Source organism: Oncorhynchus mykiss, chromosome 12 (genome assembly GCF_057628025.1).
Source record: "Oncorhynchus mykiss isolate SJ-2025 chromosome 12, ASM5762802v1, whole genome shotgun sequence".
NCBI lineage: Eukaryota > Metazoa > Chordata > Actinopteri > Salmoniformes > Salmonidae > Oncorhynchus > Oncorhynchus mykiss.
The window spans coordinates 52040344-52062453 of NC_143033.1; positions in this window are offsets into that span (position 1 = coordinate 52040344).

A 22110-nucleotide genomic window follows, 5' to 3' on the forward strand; every position below is an offset into this window, starting at 1 on the left:
CTATTGTATCGCCGAAGCAAAATATTCCCAAGGCATGGAAAAATGCCCCTCTCTGACAGCCCTTCTTTGGCCTCGGTGGATGCTAGCTCGGAAGAAGCACCAGCATGGTTCAGAATGGAGATGGACAAGGGTATAACAAAAATCCAAGAGACACTTTCTCAATACCTAAGCAAAATTGATGTACTGGTCGATAAATTCCACGAAGACCAGAAAGTCACAAATGGATGAGTGACAAAGTTAGAAAAAGACCATGCTGACCACCAGGCTGCCATCCTGGACGTCCACGAGGAAGTGGACCAAAAATACAAGACGTTGGAAGACGCCATCACTAAACTCGAGGAGAAATTAGATTACGAACATTTTCAAAGACGCTCGAATTTGAGACTTCAAGGTTTCCCCGTCATTATTGTCGTAATCAAATTGTATTTTGTTACTTGACTAATAATATGTTCATGCTACAAGGAACAGTCAATGTATACATATCATTTAGAATGAACCTAATTCGAGCAATGCTATGCATAGCAGGTACATCTAGCTTAAAGACTAGCATCTAAGGGTATGGGTTCTTTAACTCCCTCAGTTGGGGAGGGGGTTGGGTGGGTTTGTGGTAGAGTCAGGGTATTAGCTCACGAGATGTTTACTACTTTGTACTTTTATCATTTCATTTTTTACAAGTTGTATACACTCAACGCAATTTTGTTTCTTTCCTTTTCCCTATTTCTTATTTTCTTCAAAGATGTCGGCACCTAATAACTGTACATTATGACACTTAAATGAGTGGTACTAAATGCCCAGTCAAGCGCAAGTGCATTCTGAATTATCTAAAGCAGCATAAGGTTGATATAGCTCTTCTTCAGGAGACACACCTGACTGACTCTGAGCATGAAAAACTGTAGAGAGAGTGGGTGGATCAAGTGTACTATTCATCTTTCACCTCTCGGGCAAAAGGGGTGGCCATACCCATTAATAGGCATTGCCCCTTTCAGATACAATCTCAGATTCAAGACAAAGGGGGGAAAGTTTGTGAACATTCAAGGTTTCATTAACACTGAGCCCATTACCATTGTGAATGTGTATGGTCCTTAACATGCCCATCATCAGAGATAATAATGGCAGGGGATTTTAACTCGGTACTGGACCCATCCAGTGATAGATCTTCCTCTAATACTATCAACCTCACACAGGCAGCTAAAATGTTAAAAGCAGAAATGAAACATTTTGGACTTATGGAGATTTCACAACCAAAAGGTTAAAGAATACTAATTGTACACCCCTGTCCAAAGCAGTTACTCTAGAGTTGACTTACTTCTTATTCATGCAGCCAAGGGAAGTTTAACTACTGGGTGTAAGTACTTACCAAGATGTATATCAGATCATTCTGCCCTTCTGGCTTCAGTACCAGTCAGTAAAACACAACCACCCTCAAGAAGATGGAGGTTTGGCACATACTTACTAAATAATCACACATTTGTAACATTTCTGAACACTCATATAAACATATTTTTTAGCACCAATAACATCTCTGCCTCTGGGGGGGGGGGGGGGGGGGAAATCTTATCCTTTAGTTTGAGTGCTCGTAAGATGTATAAGGCTCAAGTAGATTTGTTGGATAATGAAATAAGAGATCTGGAAAATGAACATAGTGTAACATTTGACAACTCAACTACAAAAATTTGACTCAAAGCGATTGGAATACAACACCCTGATGACCCATAAAGCAGAAAATGCTCTCAGGAGAACAAAATAAAACTACTATGAACATGGAGATAAAGCAGGAAAGTTCCTTGCTTGCCAGATAAGACGAGAGGATGCTAGTAGAGTTATTAGCTCTATTAAGCTACCCAATAACACAGGTCTTCACAGTCCTGAGGAAATTAATCGAGTCTTTAGGGAGTTTTATGAAACATTGTACAAGTCTGAAGGGGATGTCCCAGCCACAATGCATGAGTTTTTGAACAAACTCAATTTACAAACTTTAACTGATGAGGATAGAGAGCACTTGGAAAAAGAGATTACATCAGAGGAAATTAGAGAATCCATTTTCAAACACTGCTGGGGGAAAATCACCAGGGTTAAACGGATTCCCTATTGAATTCCATTGATCCTTTTTACCCTAACTAATTGAGCCTCTTTGCAGTATGTTTAATTATGCCATAGAGACAGAAAAGTTCCCAGACACACTTGAACAGGCACTGATCACAGTTTTGTTAAAACCTGGGAAAGATCCTCTGCTTTGTGGGTCGTATAGACCAATATCTCTATTGAACACTTCATATAACATTCTTGTGAAACTCATAGCTCTTAGACTGGATAAGGTTCTTCCGGACTTAGTTGATATGGACCAAACAGGCTTTGTAAGAAACCGCTCATCTCCTAATAATATCAGAAGATTATTTAATATTATGCATTATGTAGAGAATGACCAAGAATCTGTAGTGGCAGCTTCATCAGATGCGGAAAAAGTTTTTGACCGCATAGAATGGAACTACCTGTTTGAAGTTTTACAGAGGATGAATATTGGACCTTGTGGCACAAGACAGTGGCACAAGACAGGTTTGTCCCTCTAGTCCTCTCCTTTTTTCATTGGCTGTAGAGCCACTGACAGAAGCTTTATGATCCCATCCATCCATCCATAGTGTTCGTATTGGTGGGAGTGAACATCTGGTCTCGCTATCCAATGACGTTTTGCTTTACCTCACTAAACCCGAAATGTCACTCCGTGCATTAGTTGACATCCTGAAAGAATTTTGGACCTTTTCAGGATATAAAATAAACCTAAACCTAAATTATGCCTTTTAACAGGGCAGCTATGCAGAACCTGATCTTAGACCAGACGTTTTCTTGGAAACCACAGAAAATGACATATCTTGGATTGCAAATTCCTTCTGAAATTATTAAGACATATCAACCTGAACTATACTCCACTTCTCAAAAAGGTTGGGGAAGAATTGGATAGATGGCAGGATTTATCAATTTCTCTTATTGGGCGGGTCAATTGTGTAAAGATTAATATATCATCAACATTCTTGTACCTTTTTCAAACCTTGCCCTTTTCTATTCCCAAAGTATTTTTCAAACAACTTAATAAGAAGGTTTCTTCATTTCTGTGGAAAGGGAAACCCCCCAGAGTGAAACTCACAACTTTATGCAAACCATACTCAGAAGGAGGACTTACTCTACCTGACTTCCAGTTGTAAAACTGGGCATCTCAGTTAAAGGCTGTGTGGGTATGGCAAGATACAACAACAAGTTCACCCTCTTGGAGACAGATAGAGGAGGAGTATCTGACCCCTGCTACATTTATTTGACCTTTATTTAACTAGGCAAGTCAGTTAAGAAAAAAATCTTATTTTCAATGATGGCCTAGGAACAGTGGGTTAACTGCCTTATTCAGGGGCAGAAGGGCAGGTTTTGACCTTGTCAGCTCGGGGATTCAATCTTGCAACATTTTGGTTACTAGTCCAACACTCTAACCACTAGGCTACCTGCCTATACCTTATATTAGCCCACCTAAAGCTTTGCTAGGTCTCATAAACAACACTTTCACTAAAATCACTTTAAATATATGGATTGAAGTCTGTAAACAAACAGAAGGGCTTAGATCTATATATGAACTAACACCTTTCTCTAATAACCCAATCTTACCCAAAGCACTGAGAGATGGTTTTACATTTTCTTGGTTCAACAAAGGAATTAAAACATTTGGTAATCTCTATAGAGAAGTTGAACTACCATCCTTTCAACAACTGGCATCTCATTTTCAGTTACCTCAAACTCATTTCTTCAAGTACCTACAGGTTAGGCATTATATTGCCACTCAGCAGGGAGGTTGGATTCAGTCCATGAGTAAACCTATAACTGATCAACTGTGGCTGGAAAGGAAAGGGGTAAAAGGTTTCATTTCTTACATGTACTCGAGGCTTCAAACTCTGTTGGGGAACGATGAACCTCTGAAATCATGCATGAAGTGGCATGATGACCTTGGTCTCATTGTTAAGGATGAGAAATGGGGAAAGCTATTTTTTGATGCTCAGCGTCTTTCATTTAACACAAGGCACAAGTTGATGCAATTCAATATTTTGCATAGGGTCTACTTTATTCCAGAGAGACTGTACAAGATCACTTCTAAATATTCAACGTTTTGCCCAAGGTGTAAAACGGGAGTGGGCACACTTATGCATATGTTTTTGTCCTGCCCTGAATGAGGCAATTATTGGAAAGACATTATTCAGATCTTATCACAGGTCACCAATATGACGGTACCACTAGATCCTTCCCTTATTCTTCTCAGAGATGATTGTGTTCTACCAGTTAATATTTGTAGCAAAACCAGATTCATTAAATTGGCAGTCATTGCAGCCAATAAATGCACAGCTATTATATGGAAGAGTGACACTCCGCCAAGCAAGCAGATGTGGCTAAAATAACTATCTTCCTATATTCCATCTGAAAAAATAACATACAATTTATGTAATAAACCCTTTGAATTTACTGATGTCTGGGGGGACTTTCAGCAGTTTCTGGAGATGTCACCTTAGCTGCCTTATTACTACTTTCCTCATTAATGTATTATTATTACTTGTTTTTGTGTTGAAGAATTTATTTTCTAGCATGGAATGTGAAGGTCATTCTGTTTTTTTTTTTTTTTTGTTAGTCAGGGAAGCTAATACCGGTAGAGGGGAGGGAGGGGGGTGTTCCTGTGTTGGGGAGGGAAGGGTTTTGCACAATGTGCCCACGTGTAGCATGGTGTTTTGTGTAGGTTGAAGGAATAATGGGGCATTATCTGTATCATATTTTGTTAAATTGTAAAAAAAAAAAAAAAAAATTAAATGGCAATACCTACATTGTACAAAAAAGGACAGTGAGATGTGTTTCACACATTATTGCCCAGGAGGAAGGCAGGTCAGGACTTTGCTCGCTGAATGATACACCCTATGACGTCTTTGGTGTGTAGATGGGAGGTCTGGGATCAAAAAATAAATGTAGTCCTGCTTTATGGCATTTTGCGAAGGCTCCATGTTATACTGATCGCACTATACATTTGCGTGGGTGTAGATATGGTTGTCCTTGTTCGATAGAGCCATTGGACGTCTTTCAACGATGTTCCTATCGGCGGATTGATTGCTAAATATACAAGCAGACATATTTTTTCCATTCTCTGAAAGACAACCAATTGTAATGTTCGGTGTTACCTGCTCTGGCCCCCGCCCCTCCCCCAATGTGGGCTTTTTTGAAAAGAAGGTGGACACTAACAACAATCCCCTGGGCAAAACTAAACAAAACTGACCAGATGCAATGGCTTCAAGTGATTCCTCTCATCAACACAAATTAAACGATGGAGCATCTATTAGCTAAACTCAGCAAAAAAAGAAACAAACCTTTTTCAGGACCCTGTCTTTCAAAGATAATTCGTAAAATCCAAATAACTTCACAGATCTTCATTGTAAAGGGTTTAAACACTGTTCCCCATGCTTGTTAAATAAACCATAAACAATTATTGAACATGCACCTGTGGAACGGTCGTTAAGACACAAACAGTTTACAGACGGTAGGCAATTAAGGTTACAGTTATGAAATATTAGGACACTAAAGAAGTCTTTCTACTGACTCTGAAAAACACCAAAAGAAAGATACCCAGGGTCCCTGGTCATCTGCGTGAACGTGCCTTAGGCATGCTTCAAGGAGGCATGAGGACTGCAGATGTGGCCAGGGCAATAAATTGCAATGTCTGTACTGATCGTTCTCACAGTGGCAGACCATGTGTAACAACACCTGTACAGGATCGGTACATCCGAACATCACACATGTGGGACAGGTACAAGATGGCAACGACAACTGCCCGAGTTACACCAGGAATACACAACCCCTCCATCAGTGGTTAGACTGTCCGCAATAGGCTGAGAGAGGCTGGACTGAGGGCTTGTAGGCCTGTTGTGAGGCAGGTCCTCACCAGACATCACCGGTAACAACGTCGCATATGGGCACAAACCCACAATCGATGGACCAGACAGGACTGGCAAAAAGTGCTCTTCACTGATGAGTCGTGGTTTTGTCTCACCAGGGGTGATGGTCAGATTCGCATTTATCATCGAAGGAATGAGCGTTACACCGAGGCCTGTACTCTGGAGCTGGATCGATTTGGAGGTGGATGGCCGTCATGGTCTGGGCGGTGTGTCACAGCATCATCGGACTGAGCTTGTTGTCATTGCAGGCAATCTCAACGCTGTGCATTACAGGGAAGACATCCTCCTCCCTCATGTGGTACCCTTCCTGCAGGCTCATCCTGACATGACCCTCCAACATGACAATGCCACCAGCCATACTACTCGTTCTTTGCGTGATTTCCTACAAGATAGGAATGTCAGTGTTCTGCCATGGCCAGCGAAAAGCACGGATCTCAATCCCATTGAGCGCGTCTGGGACCTGTTGGATCGGAGGGTGAGAGCTAGGGCCATTACCCCCCAGAAATGTCTGGGAACTTACAGGTGCCTTGGTGGAAGAGTGGGGTAACATCTCACAGCAAGAACGGGCAAATCTGGTGCAGTCCATGAGGAGGAGATGCACTGCAATACTTAATGCAGCTTGTGGCCACACCAGATACTGACTGTTACTTTTGATTTTGACCCCCCCCCCCCCCCCCTTGTTCAGGGACACATTATTACATTTCTGTTAGCCACATGTCTGTGGAACTTGTTCAGTTTATGTCTCAGTTGTTGAATGTTGTTATGTTCATACAAATATTTACACATGTTAAGTTTGCTGAAAATAAACGCAGTTGACAGTGAGAGGACATTTATTTTTATGCTGAGTTTACTTGGACACATTCAACCATACATGTTTCAACTGGAATATAGCGAAGAGGATTCTAAACAAGAGTTGGATTTAGCCAACATTAGAAGCTCAGCTACAGTCGATGCCAGCATCAAAAGGGCAGATGACAAATATGGTGCCTAGCAAAGTAAGTTATTTTTCCTGCAAACCACCTAGCTAGCTTTAGTTTATCTACTGAACCTTATATTGTGTATTACTGGCTAAAATGCTACTGTGTTGCAGTGGGGAAAATCTAATGATTTTTCTGTTTGCTAACTTAGCTAGCTAGGTAGCTAGCTAGGTAGATAGCTAATTTAGTTATCTAATGAACTACCGATAGCCATATCTATGCAAAAAAAATGAAACCGCTTTTGTTTTTAGTCGTAGATATGGCTAGCTATTAAACAGCAAGCTACAACATTACAATCAGCCACCTAAAGTTAGGTTAACCAGCAAACGTTAGCAACTGACTGGAGTTAGCTAACTAGTTAGCCTGGCGCCTGCTAACTTGTTATAGGCCACCACTTGACTTGCAATTGTAACTTGGTAGAAAACATGTACTGTGCCTACCTACCTAGGCTCATTTGTACGGTCTGGTCACTGTGCAAAAGTTGAGGGTTATGCCACATTTATATTTTTTAGGCTAGACATTGTTGTAAATGTAATCTCTGTGCCTGTGCACATGTATGCATGTTCAACTAGTCTACTCTAATGTTGATGTTAGGCTGGCAAGGTTCAACTGTTGACCAAACTGTACAATATAGTATACTTTTGTTTGACAATACCGTGTGTTGCCTGGGCTTCTTCCTGGAGTGGATTCTATTCCTGCATGTGTCATTGTAGCAGAACTGTATCCCGTGAACTGTATCCATCTCGAGGGATTAGACATTATGCTGGATTTCAAGCAGAAGACTCGTGAGTAGCTGAATGGCAGTTTGATCATGACAACACTCCTCCCACAGCTTTACAAGTTTTCCCTGAACTGACTGTATGTTTCTTTGGAATGGCAATTTCATCATGACCACCTCTTCCATCATCTGCTGACCACCTGTTCTATTAGCTACAGATTGTTACACCAGATCATTTGAGTTAATCTAAGATTTTTGGTATCCATTACTGGGAGTTACAGGATAGGTACTGTTTGGTGTAACACTAGATCATTTTCGACCTACCTTAGTGATGCCGTCTTAGTCAATTGGTCAATTTTAATTTAGAAAAGGCTCTATTATTAAAATAAATTATTTTTTTGCTCCATAAGGTAATCCAACAATATGTGCGCCACCATCGTGTCTTTTTCAAGTCTTCGGGCTCAATGATTGAGACAGGTCTCTGTCATCATGATATGCAGTACTTTAGGGGTGGACACCCCCTTGTCTTGATCAATGAGAGAAGACTTGAAATAGACAGGGTGTCAGCAAATATCTTTGTGTAAATCACATTATCTGGTGTAACAATCTGTAGCTACAGTTCTCTGTACTTTTGTGTCTTGACACCGGCGACACACTCAGACACACTGAACTGTACTATACTGTTCATCAAAACATTTTGCATGTTACTTTTACCATATAACATTCTTGTTGAATATCCAGTTCTCTTGAGTTAGCAGTACATATTATACACTCCCCTGTATTTTAGATTTTGACAAATAAACAAACATTCTTTGGATATCTGAATGTCTAGTGTCTGTGTGATGCTATCGAGCCCTGTGCAGCTTAAATAAATATATTCTGTGAATCAATAAGGGCAGACAAATTTGGAGATTGATAGAAAATATCCATATATATTTTATGGTGGTTCTACATCAGGGCTCTCTAACCCTGTTCCTGGAGAGCTACAGTCCTGTATGTTTTCACTCCAACCCTATTCTAGCACACCTGATTCCAATAATTAGCTGGTTGATAAACTGAACCAGGTTAGTAACAATGGGGAACAGAGTGAAAACCTACAGGACTGTAGCTCTCCAGGGACAGCGGTGGAGAGCCCTGATGTAGAGCCACCATAAAATAAATATGGCTATTTTCTATCGATCTCCTAACTCTGCCCTTATGTTTTACATGGTCTTATGCTGAGCCACACTGGCTGCGTTTACACAGGCAGCCCAATTCCAATGTATTTTCCACTAAAAGATCCGAATTGAGCTGCCTGTGTAAACACAGCCATTGTCTTTTATCCGACTTTTGTACACTCGGCTGGGGAAGCCGAGACTCTTTGTGCTTATGGCGACGGCTTGTCCTCTCTGCGATGAACGGTGAGCTGGATAAGTCTCTGCAGAAAGTGGTGTAGGATTTCTTAAGTTTGGTCCTCTTGCAGAAGATTTTCTGGTACTGCGTGTCTCCTGGAAAGACACGGTTGTGGTGTTAGCGTTTTACAATTTTTGTGGAAGGGATGTGGGGCAACACCTTTGTTGGTAAAGGTATCAACTGAATAAGACCATATTATTTAGGGACATTGAGGGCACATTGGGAGCTGCTTTTGAGGAGAAAGATTAGTCAACAAAGTGAATGGGCTAGGGGGCCTAAAGAAGGTATGAAAAGTCTTAGGAAGGCAATTTTTACACAGTATGAATTGTTGTGTATGGGAGATTGAGGAGAAATGGCACCTCAATCACTCTCATACACAACAATACATTTACTGCCTAAGCACAACCAAAAACACCTTCCTCATCTCAAAGTATTGTCTGTAAACCTCCCCCAGCCCATTGACTTTGACAGATTATATTATCTAGCTAGTTAACATACCTACCTAAGCTAGCAAGCTAGCTAACGATAGGTTACCTCTAACTGAGAATATTTCACAATGTTGTGAAGGAAAAAAATGGTTGGTTTCTTGTCACTTCTCAGCTGTCGTCTAAATAGATTCTCCATCAGTTCAGCCTGAAAATCACTCTGATAATCTTTGGTCACCTCATCATACTTGATAGCTGCAAGCCACTGAGGGGGGGTCAATGTAAATTGTCCGGTGGCGATTTATATGAATTGTTCAGCAGTCTAATGGCTTGGGGGTAAGAAGCTGTTGAGAGCCTTTTGGTCCTAGACTTGGCACTCTAACCACTATGCAGCGTAGCCTAGTGGTTAGAGCGTTGGACTAGTAACTGAAAGGTTGCAAAATCAAATCCTCAAACTGACAAGGTACAAATCTGTTGTTCTGCCCCTGAACAAGGCAGTTAACCCACTGTTCCTAGGCTGTCATTGAAAATAAGATTTTGTTCTTAACTGGCTTGCCTAGTTAAATAAAGATTTCAAAAATGGAGTCAGAACTTCATGATCCTACCAGTGAATTGAAAACGTGCTTGTTCTAGATTGTGATGTTGTTCTTGCAAAACCGAAAGCTACTTTAAAGTTACAGTGCTCACTGTTGCCCCTAGTGACCGGTTTCCATGTAATCTCCCGATGTCCTCAGACATGGATGGACTTCGAATACTGATTTGTATCATGGGTGACCTGGCTGGTTTGTTCACCCGCACCCGCCTGCAATTGCTAATAACGCAGCTGCAACCACCTATATGTGATAAAGTGCAAAACTGAGGACCATACCGACCCTAATCCGCAAAAAGAAGGCCTATGTTTCTGCTGAAAATGTCTGTTATTTTGGTAGGCTATTTGTTAGTCAACTTGTCTATAATTAGTTACATGCAGCTTCACTTCTGTCGTTACTTGTTGCCCTAGAAGACTAAATAAACCCATAATCACCAGAATAATGTCAGAAATCGATAGAATGAATGCTTTAATCCGGTTGAGATCTGTAAAGTTCTTTCCTTTTTCATCTCTGCTTCTCTTACACCACAAACACATTTAGGGACCAGCGAGAAAATGCAATAATATATATATATGTATATATTTTTTTTTCAGTGCAAAATTTCCAAATGGTATCAGTTTGACGGGTTTTAAGGAAACTAAAAGCTGTTAAAACGAACCAACATGTTTATGGTAAGATTTGAGTTTGTCTTGGATGCATATTTTATATGGTTGAAATACCATCAGCTTTTATGACACTGATAAAGATATCACCACCACCTTTACAGGCTGCCACCTAACTGCTCATTCATTCTCTCAATATGCTGAAATAAATAAATAATATTTCTCCACTCCTGTTCCTGAGTCAAAATGTACATTTGGGATATAATTTTACTGCAAGAAATGCTTAATTCTGCAGTAGTTGATATTATATGTGTCCAGTCAGTGTCCAGATTTTAGTTAGGCAACTATTTCATTTAAAGGCCCACCTCGGAGGACGTTCAAGTAATTCCTAAGTCAAATCCTTGTCCTAGAGCGGAAATTCTTGTTTAGGTTCCACCTCAAAGACTGACGCAGGCTGCAAATACATATTCAGGAATTGGGGGTGGGAATGTTGGGGTGAATTCCACATGTAGCAGAGAAATAACAACAAATAGGGCACAGACTGACAGCTGTAGTGTAACTAGCTAGCATGCTAACCTTAGCCAGCTAATGAAAGTTATGTGAGTACCGTTTGAGTTGATGGGTAAGCTCTGGCCATCGTCTTTCAGCTCGAAAAGGTGGATTTCTTCTGGTGTGGACGTTAAACCCATTTGAACAGTACAGTTCCCTTAAAGTGACATTTTGAAGTCCCCATCTTGCGACTGTCTATTTTTTCTGCCCCTCATAATCATCACACATAAACATATCCACCACTGCTATCATTCTCTTTTACCACTTCACCAAATATTTCCCAAACATTAGACTACTGTACTGGCCTTCCCTTCTATTTATTTTCATTTGAATTACAAAAACTTTGTCGACTGCAAATTCACCGCAAGAATTGAATAATTATTATTTGTTTATTTTTTGCTCAGAAAACATGGGGGGCCAAATAAAACATGCGACAGTTGGCGAACCCTGCCCTAAAGTTTAGGTTTAGGCTATACACTAATGGCAGATACTGTACACATTATGAAAGAAAAACCTCAATGCAAAGGTATGAATTGCATAACATTATACATTTATGGATTTTTAATGCCCGCCACCCACCTGCCCTTCATCCACACAGTATTTCATGACCTTAAACCCGCACAACCGACGCATCATTAGTCCCCTCCCCTTTAAGTCACCCCAACAATCCACAACTGACAAAGCAACTGACAAAGCAGAGTTAGAATGGAAGTGGGATAACAGTTGTCACAGTAGAGTCAGCCAGACTCAGCTACATCTTAACCAGTCTAAAGTAAAGTGCCCACCCACCCACACAGGACACAGGACAGGACAGTAGGACACAAGTCTAGTCCATAGGACACAGGACAGGACAGCAGGACACAAGTCTAGTCCATAGGACACAGGACAGGACAGCAGGACACAAGTCTAGTCCTGCATTTGAGATAGGCAATTATACGGTAGACTTAGCAGGAAGGCCAGGCAGGATCACGGTCTTTCATTGAGAGTGAGAGCTCTTCACCTATGAGAGGAGAGCAGGACAATGTCCGCAAACAGGAGTCATGTTACCTTCAAGGCCCAGCCATAACAGAGGTAGTTAGCTAGAAGTGACTTCCCCTCAGGTCATGTCTTTCCCACCGGAGGTGTGTGTTTACGAATGGCTGGTACAGTAGCTTTAGCTTTGTCCATAATGTGAGAGCATACCTTTGATGGGCAATCAGCAGAAACCTGGTTTACAACACTGGATGAAATACTGCCGGACTTCAACAGCTGCCACTTTTAAAAGAGCAGTTGAAGGAGAGGGAACAGAACAACAGGGAAAGGACTAGTTAAACCAGCGAGGGGTCCCTGTTAAGACAAGGAGTTTGGTGTTAAGCCGATCACGGTTACAAGGTTTGTTTTTCTCCCAGATATGTTTTAAAAAACATCTGTGAAATCACCGGCCTACTTTCAAAGACAAAGCAATTGAGAGTGTTTGAAACAAGAAGAAAAAAACAACAACTGTGAGTCTGAAAAAAGCACTGTCTCTCTGTTTATCCTAGTGTCCCTCTCTATCCTCCGATAATACAGGGCAGGCTCCAGCCGAGGAGCCACGGTCAACAATAGCTATCCCAAGGAGGAGGCATTCATCCTCCCCATGCCCAAGCCTTTGGTCTAGTCTTCCTCAGAAAGGCCAAACAGCACTTGTGAGAAAGGAACAAAGGGTCTGCCAAAGTTACACACATACAGGAAATGGCTGGTGTCTGGTTTTTATTTCCACAATCCTTTTTTTGGGATGCCGTACCTGCCTCACTGACGAGCCTGGTCTCATAAACTACACGTAACATAGTAAATGTACATATGGGACACTCAAATTAGTATGATATGTTATGTTTGATGTGGTTACATAAGAGAGAAGGTTACTTCTCCACAAAAATAAAAGTAGGGTGGTTGGTCAAGGTGGATGGGTAGGCGTACAATGAGAATGTCTAGTAATCCAAAGGTTCCTGATTAAAATCTCATCACGGATACCTTCTGCAACTAAATGCTACTTTGCAACTACTTAGCACGTTTTAATTTGATTTAAAAACAAATATTTAGGGGTAGAACAGCTAAAATATTGCAGATTGTGGCTTTACAAATGTATTTGTCTGCATCATTCCTCATACATGTTTTTTGAAAATATATGACTTCTGAAAGTATTCAGACCCTTTGACTTTTCAACATTTTGTTACATTACAGCATTATTCTAAAATTGATTACATTGTTTTTTCCCCCTCATCAATCTACACACAATTCCCCATAAAGACAAATCAATAACAGGTTAATAGAATTTTTTGAAAATGTATAAAAACATAAACAACTGAAATATCACATGTACATAAGTATTCGGCCCCTTTACTCAGTTCTAATGTTGAAGCACGTTTGGCAGCATTTACAGCCTCGAGTCTTCTTGGGTATGATGCTACAATACCAGCTTGGCACACCTGTATTTTGGGAGTTTTTCCAATTCTTCTCTGCAGATCCTCTAAAGCTCTGACACGTTGGATGGGGAGAGTCGCTGCTCAGCTATTTCAGGTCTCTAATGAGATGTTCGATCGGGTTCAAGTCCGGGCTCTGGCTAGGCCACTCAAGGACATTCAGAGACTCGTTGAAAAGCCACTGCTTAGTTGTCTTGGCTGTGTGCTTAGGGTCGTTGTCCTGTTGGAAGGTGAACTTTCTCTCCAGTCTTAGGTCCTGAGCGCTCTGGAGCAGGTTTTCATCAATGGTCTCTCTGTACTTCGCTCCATTAATCTTTGCCTTGATCATGACTAGTCTCCCAGTCCCTGCAGCTGAAAAACATACCCACAGCATGATGCTGCCACCACCATGCTTCACCGAAGGGATGGTGCCAGGTTTTCTCCAGAATGCTTGGCATTCAAGCCAAATAGTTCGATCTTTGTTTAATCAGACCAGAGAATCTTGGAACTTTTACTGAGGAGTGGCTTCCGTCTGGCCACTCTAAATCTTGTTGCAAGTTGCGTTTATATTTTTGTTCAGTGTGTGTATATGTTTTTCAGCTGCAGGGAATGGGAGACATTTTAAGAACTTTGAAAGTTTCTTCAAGTGCATTCGCAAAAACCATCAAGCGCTATGATGAAACTGGCTCTCATGAGGACCGTCACAGGAAAGGAAGGCCCAGAGTTACCTCTGCTGCAGAATACTATATATATATATATATATATATATATATATATATATATATATACACATATACAGTGCCTTGCGAAAGTATTCGGCCCCCTTGAACTTTGCGACCTTTTGCCACATTTCAGGCTTCAAACACAAAGATATAAAACTGTATTTTTTTGTGAAGAATCAACAACAAGTGGGACACAATCATGAAGTGGAACGACATTTATTGCATATTTCAAACTTTTTTAACAAATCAAAAACTGAAAAATTGGGCGTGCAAAATTATTCAGCCCCCTTTACTTTCAGTGCAGCAAACTCTCTCCAGAAGTTCAGTGAGGATCTCTGAATGATCCAATGTTGACCTAAATGACTAATGATGATAAATACAATCCACCTGTGTGTAATCAAGTCTCCGTATAAATGCACCTGCACTGTGATAGTCTCAGAGGTCCGTTAAAAGCGCAGAGAGCATCATGAAGAACAAGGAACACACCAGGCAGGTCCGAGATACTGTTGTGAAGAAGTTTAAAGCCGGATTTGGATACAAAAAGATTTCCCAAGCTTTAAACATCCCAAGGAGCACTGCGCAAGCGATAATATTGAAATGGAAGGAGTATCAGACCACTGCAAATCTACCAAGACCTGGCCGTCCCTCTAAACTTTCAGCTCATACAAGGAGAAGACTGATCAGAGATGCAGCCAAGAGACCCATGATCACTCTGGATGAACTGCAGAGATCTACAGCTGAGGTGGGAGACTCTGTCCATAGGACAACAATCAGTCGTATATTGCACAAATCTGGCCTTTATGGAAGAGTGGCAAGAAGAAAGCCATTTCTTAAAGATATCCATAAAAAGTGTTGTTTAAAGTTTGCCACAAGCCACCTGGGAGACACACCAAACATGTGGAAGAAGGTGCTCTGGTCAGATGAAACCAAAATTGAACTTTTTGGCAACAATGCAAAACGTTATGTTTGGCGTAAAAGCAACACAGCTCATCACCCTGAACACACCATCCCCACTGTCAAACATGGTGGTGGCAGCATCATGGTTTGGGCCTGCTTTTCCTCAGCAGGGACAGGGAAGATGGTTAAAATTTATGGGAAGATGGATGGAGCCAAATACAGGACCATTCTGGAAGAAAACCTGATGGCAAAAGACCTGAGACTGGGACGGAGATTTGTCTTCCAACAAGACAATGATCCAAAACATAAAGCAAAATCTACAATGGAATGGTTAAAAAATAAACATATCCAGGTGTTAGAATGGCCAAGTCAAAGTCCAGACCTGAATCCAATCGAGAATCTGTGGAAAGAACTGAAAACTGCTGTTCACAAATGCTCTCCATCCAACCTCACTGAGCTCGAGCTGTTTTGCAAGGAGGAATGGGAAAAACTTTCAGTCTCTTGATGTGCAAAACTGATAGAGACATACCCCAAGCGACTTACAGCTGTAATCGCAGCAAAAGGTGGCGCTACAAAATATTAACTTAAGGGGGCTGAATAATTTTGCACGCCCAATTTGTCAGTTTTTGATTTGTTAAAAAAGTTTGAAATATCCAATAAATGTCGTTCCACTTCATGATTGTGTCCCACTTGTTGTTGATTCTTCACAAAAAAATACAGTTTTATATCTTTATGTTTGAAGCCTGAAATGTGGCAAAAGGTCAAAGTTCAAGGGGGCCGAATACTTTCGCAAGGCACTGTATATATATATATATTCATTTTTTTCCTTTATTATTTTCCCCTAACCGTATCATCCCTCCTTTAATTAGAGTAAACTAATGGACAACATCCATTAGACTTCTACTTCCGGCTTATACATACTATATACATTTTACAGACACAGTATATTTAACTACTTAGCATGTTAGCTAGCCCTTCCCCTAACCTTAACCCTTTAACCTAACTTCTAACTCTAAATGTAACTCTAACCTTAACCCCTAACCCTAAACCCTAGAATTGCTAACGTTAGCCATTTAGATAACATTAGCATTATCCAACTGACCAAATACACGTTGGAATTTGTAACTTATCATACGTTTTTGAATATTTGCAATATATTGCATGAATTGTCATTTGTAACATATTGTACGAATTGTCATTTGTAACATCTCTTACGAAATGGATGATGGACATCCACAATTTAATACAAACCATATGAAATGTAACATACCATGGTAATTGTGTCCCGGATTTACCTTTACTATGTTACGAGTACCAACTGTGCTTCAGAGGAATTAACTGTACCTTGCTAGTGGCCTAATTTTGTTCTGTAGGCTACCACAAGTACATTCCTTCTAAATAGAGAGAACAGAGGACAGAGAAAGAAAGGATACACTGTTTGTTATTTAATGTGGTTTGGGCAATCAATCTCCCTCATTGAGACATCTTCCCCCCCCCCCACACGTTGTCCATTGTGAGCCGCTAGCCTTTCACTGATGCTCTCCAGACTCAATGGGTTTGTTTGTTTGCTGGTGCTCAGCTTGTCTCCAGATTGTTGTTGGTTCCTTCTGCCATGTGTTTGGGTATGGGTGGTAGAACTACTCAAAGGCTGCACCCCAAATGGCATCCTATTCCCTATGTTGTGAAGTACAAATGTAGAGCTCTGCACAAAAATATTTAACTATAATTGTAGGGAATAGGGTGCCATTTAGGACACAGGCCAAAGGTATCTTTGACTGATGGAAGGGTATGCAGCTGTGTACCTTATTTGTGGCCTCAGGCTCCAGTTATGGAAGGACTTTTGTTGCTTTAGGCGAAGTTTGCAGGACAATGCCTTCACCTTCTTTGCATAATTACTTCCAGACTGGCTGTTTTTCCATCTCGTTAAGCTGCATTCCTCTGTCAAGGAACATCAGTGAGTTGATCTTCAGTGAGAGACGTCCTCAACAACCTTTTATGGCCAACTTCAGAGATTCGAACAGATGAGCTTCAAAAATCTGTCCACTGTACCGTCCTCGTCTAACCCTTTGGTGAAATGCTATATTCAATATCTGTGGAAATCTAATCTCCGCTACTGCATACAAAGGAAATGTAATTATAGGTGCACAAATGTTTGCCATTACATTCTGCTTATTCTCTTAGGTACAGTACTTTACATATTTTATTCATGTAGGTATGACATAACATGTCTTGGTATGTTTCACATTAGGTAGCCAATGAAACAAAAGCCCAAAACAATATCTCTGAAATGTTTATTTCCCTTCAATTTGCGGTGTGCTGGCTTGGGTATCGTAGAATTGGCTAGTCATTTAACGTACTACAATTGCATGTTTGTTCTGAGTGGCAGGCCTTAAGGGTGTTGTGCCGAGTGGTAGAATCTTTCACTCAGGAAGGAACTACATTGGCTTTTTATATCAGGTTGTGGTTACACATGGTTTCTGGCCTTAAGTGGTCAAATACGATTTAGAGTGAAATGCACAGAAGACCTGGGGGCCTGGATTCCCTCTCTAAGCTCCTCTTTGAAAGGCTGCCCATGCCTTCTCTTGGCTGCTGATTACTACAGCACATGTCTCAGGAAGTATATTTTTCTATTACTCCCTGAGTGTTGCTAGTCAAGCACTCGTTCCAAAAGAGAATAGCCACATACCGTAGATGTAATTTGAAGGTAAAAGTGCCTGCCCCAAACCTAAGGTCAAGATTTTTGCCATTATCCATACGCTAGCCAGAAAGAAAAGCAGTTGTTCAGCAGTGCCTGTCAATCTGTCTTTCTCATTCATTGTTTATATTGCTGTGGGGACTTCTGGGGATGCCAGAAGGGTGGTTTCCAATCCTTGTGTGGTACTAGCGTTTAGTGAGCGCACCCCGGCTGGACTTGAGTGGCCCTCCAGAGTCTCTTTAGGCTGTCTTATTTAAAGCACATGTTCTTATTCTTGGGTCCTCTGCCTTAGGTGTTCTTACCACTATAAACCACTTCGGAACATTTTCATTAGAGGCTTTTGAATTAGAGGCTTGGTTCTGAGAGCTGCTCCCTACTGGGAGCTTCTTCTCTGACCTGGGTCAGTGCACAGTGGTTATTCTGGTATAAGGACAAGCCTTTCCCCTTGTTTTCACCCGTATCTCACCATGGTAATGGGTGGCAACCTGCTTCTACATCTGGTTTAGCTACATGTCCTTTCAGGAAAGAACTGAGTCAATATTAGTGAAGCCGTAACTCAGTGATATGTTGAACAGTAAGGGATGCTTGTGTGACAGGGCCGTTACTCAAGTGACACACACACACAAATTGATTTGCAGTGAGGCGTACTCAAGTGACACACACACACACACGCAAACACTCCAGATAGAAGCACTCCAGATAAAAGTACTAGCATCAGGACCAGAAAAGTCTGCTCACCATATGAACACATTCACAGAAATCTTACTTTATTTATCTGCCAATGAGTGATTTCACCAATTGATTGAAGGAATCAACCAGCTCAACGTCAACAACATAACTATTAGCCCTATTGCCGGAGAGAGAGTGTGAACACCACTGTCACTTCTTTCCCCAGGGAGCTCATTTTGGCTGTGATGACTGGCGCAGCTTGTAACCCGATCCTCCTCTTTGAGGGATCGCCCTTGAGTCATTCCATGGCTGGGCACCTGGACACACTAATTCCCCAGCCTAAATCTCCCTGTTCCCTGCCTTTTGTTTTTCTGTTTTGTTCCGTGTTCTGGAGGCCAAGGCAGAACAATCAGCTCTGGAGAAATGGTGCTGGAGTAGTAGAGGTATACATACCTTCAAGTACCTTCAGTTCAACTGATGAAAGTTGATTACAGTGGCTGAAACCTGATGCTGTCTGTGTGTCCCTCCTCAATCATCATTCCTGACTCTGTAGCAGAGTGCGTCTTTGACCTTTTGGCCTTGCTTGTGCATGACTAACCAGGCAAACTCAAGAAAAACCAGCGTCTGGAACCATTTGCACATCTGGAAAAACTTAACTTAAGTATAAATGAATGGGTGGAAGGGATGCCACTTTTCGAGCAAATTCTGTCACCATATGCACAGTACTCTGCTACCAGATGCCAAAGTAGACAAAGGCATCATCATCAGATGATGGAACATACTATATCCATCAGCTTTGACACATTCCACAGTCTCGATTCTCTACATTCACGTCCCTATGGTAATTGGTTTCTGTATGTCACTATGCGTGACATACCATGCATTCACCACGTCTCAGAGTTTTCAGTGCCTCTGCTCAGGTGTAAAAATAAATGTCCAATGGCATGTTCAAATCCAACAGAGGTGACTGAACACCTTTTGTGTTTAGCTAGAATAAATTATACAACTGTTTCAACGAGCTGTGATTCATGGTACAACGGCACATTGAGAAAGCCCGAAAGGCGAGGCCTTATGTAAATAAATTATTACAAATATGTTACTTGTTAACAGCTCAATACAATCACACTGACACAGATTACAACTCATACTATATAGCCTACGTTACGCATAAAAAACAACTAAAAGTAAATAACCAATACCATGATGGAAAGCTTTACTCCCACTACAGTTGGGAAAGAACATGGTTCTTAACTTGAGAGATGACTGACCATTTCAGGTATAAGTCTTCTCTCATACAAAGGACATTGCTGACACCTAATGGACATAAATTAATAATGGCCTGATTCTGTGTGGGGAGATACAGCTATATAGCTGTACTTTATTCTGCCCCTCAGTTATTACTGTTGGACAGGAAGAGATTGTGGTACTTTGATTAACTTTGATGAAAGGTAAGGTAAGTCTTACAGTACTATCTAGCAAAGCATCCACTGTGGTCAACTGGTTTCAATTGACAGTTTTGGTGCCAGCAGTTCTGGGTTTTGCTTTGGAGATCTTTGCCCTGCCTGGAAAATAATCTGGGGTAAACACTGAATTACATCTATCAAATCATGGAAACACTAAGGAAAGGTTTTAAAACATCTACTGTCATAAAACATTGACTGTCTATCGTCCTGAGCTAGCGGTGAGAACAATATACCCTCAGCTGGAGTACAACGCTGCAGTCTTTTTACGCCTACTACATGAGGTTACAGCTAAGGAGGATGCACTCAGAGGAACCAAAGTGACTCCTACTGGACACAGAACATTGCAAAGATAATGTATTTCTCTCAAAAACGGAACGTGACCCCTTAAGTCAATGGTGAACTATTGATGAGAGGAATAAAATAAATAATAGTGAATATATCAGTTTCACATGTCCATAGATAAGGATAGTAAACTCAGCAAAAAAAGAAACATTCTCTCACTGTTAACTGCGTTTATTATCAGCAAACTTAACATGTGTAAATGTTTGTATGAACATAACAACATTCAACAACTGAGACATAAACTGACCAAGTTCCACAGACACGTGACTAACAGAAATGGAATAATGTTTCCCTGATCAAAGGGGTTGGGGGGTCAAAAGTAACTGTCAGTATCTGGTGTGGCCACCAGCTGCATTAAGTACTGCAGAGCATCTCCTCCTCAAGGACTGCACCAGATTTGCCAGTTCTTGCTGTGAGATGTTACCCCACTGTTACCCCGACATTTCTAGGGGGAATGGCCCTAGCCTTCACCTTCCGATCCAACGGGTCCCAGAGGTGCTCAATGGGATTGAGATCCGGGCTCTTCGCTGGCCATGGCAGAACACTGACATTCCTGTCTTGCAGGAAATCACACACAGATCGAGCAGCATGGCTGGTGGTGTCATGCTAAAGGGTCATGTCAGGATGAGCCTGCAGGAAGGGTACCACATGAGGGAGGAGGATGTCTTCCCTGTAATGCACAGCATTGAGATTGCCTGCAATGACAACAAGCTCAGTCCAATGATGCTGTGATACACTGCCCCAGACCATGATGGACCGTCCACCTCCAAATAGATCCAGCTCCAGAGTACAGGCCTCGGTGTAATGCTCATTCCTTCAACGATAAACGCAAATCCGACCATCAATCCACCCTGGTGAGGCAAAACCACGACTTGTCAGTGAAGAGCACTTTTTGCCAGTTCTGTCTAGTCCATCGACTGTGGGTTTGTGTCCATATGCGAAGTTGCCGGTGATGTCTGGTGAGGACCTGCCTTACAACAGGCCTGCAAGCTCTCAGTCCAGCCTCTCTCAGCCTATTGCGGACTGTCTGAGCACTGATGGAGGGATTGTGCGTTCCTGGTGTAACTTGGGCAGTTGTCGTTGCCATCCTGTACCTGTCCCGCAGGTGTGATGTTCGGATGTACCGATCCTGTGCAGGTGTTGTTACACGTGGTCTGCCACTGCGAGAACAATCAGCTGTCTTCCTGTAGCGCTGTCTTAGGCGTCTCACAGTACAGACATTGAAATGTATTGCCCTGGCCACATCTGCAGTCCTCATGCCTCCTTGAAACATGCCTAAGGCAAGTTCACGCAGATGAGCAGTGACCCTGGGCATCTTTCTTTTGCTGTTTTTCAGAGTCAGTAGAATGTCCTCTTTAGTGTCCTAAGTTTTCATCACTGTGACCATAATTGCCTACCGTCTGTAAGCTGTTAGTGTCTTAGCGACCGTTCCACAGGTGCATGTTCATTAATTGTGTATGGTTCATTGATCAAGCATGGGAAACAGTGTTTAAACCCTTTACAATGAAGATCTGTGAAGTTATTTGGATTTTTATGAATTATCTTTGAAAGACAGGGTCCTGAAAAAGGGTTTATTTGACAACAACCCTATTTAAAGGGTTATAAGTAATTCAGGAGAGACAACATATCTTTATTTCAGATGTAAATTATGTATAGATCCCATGTAGATGTTTATATGGAAATAACCTA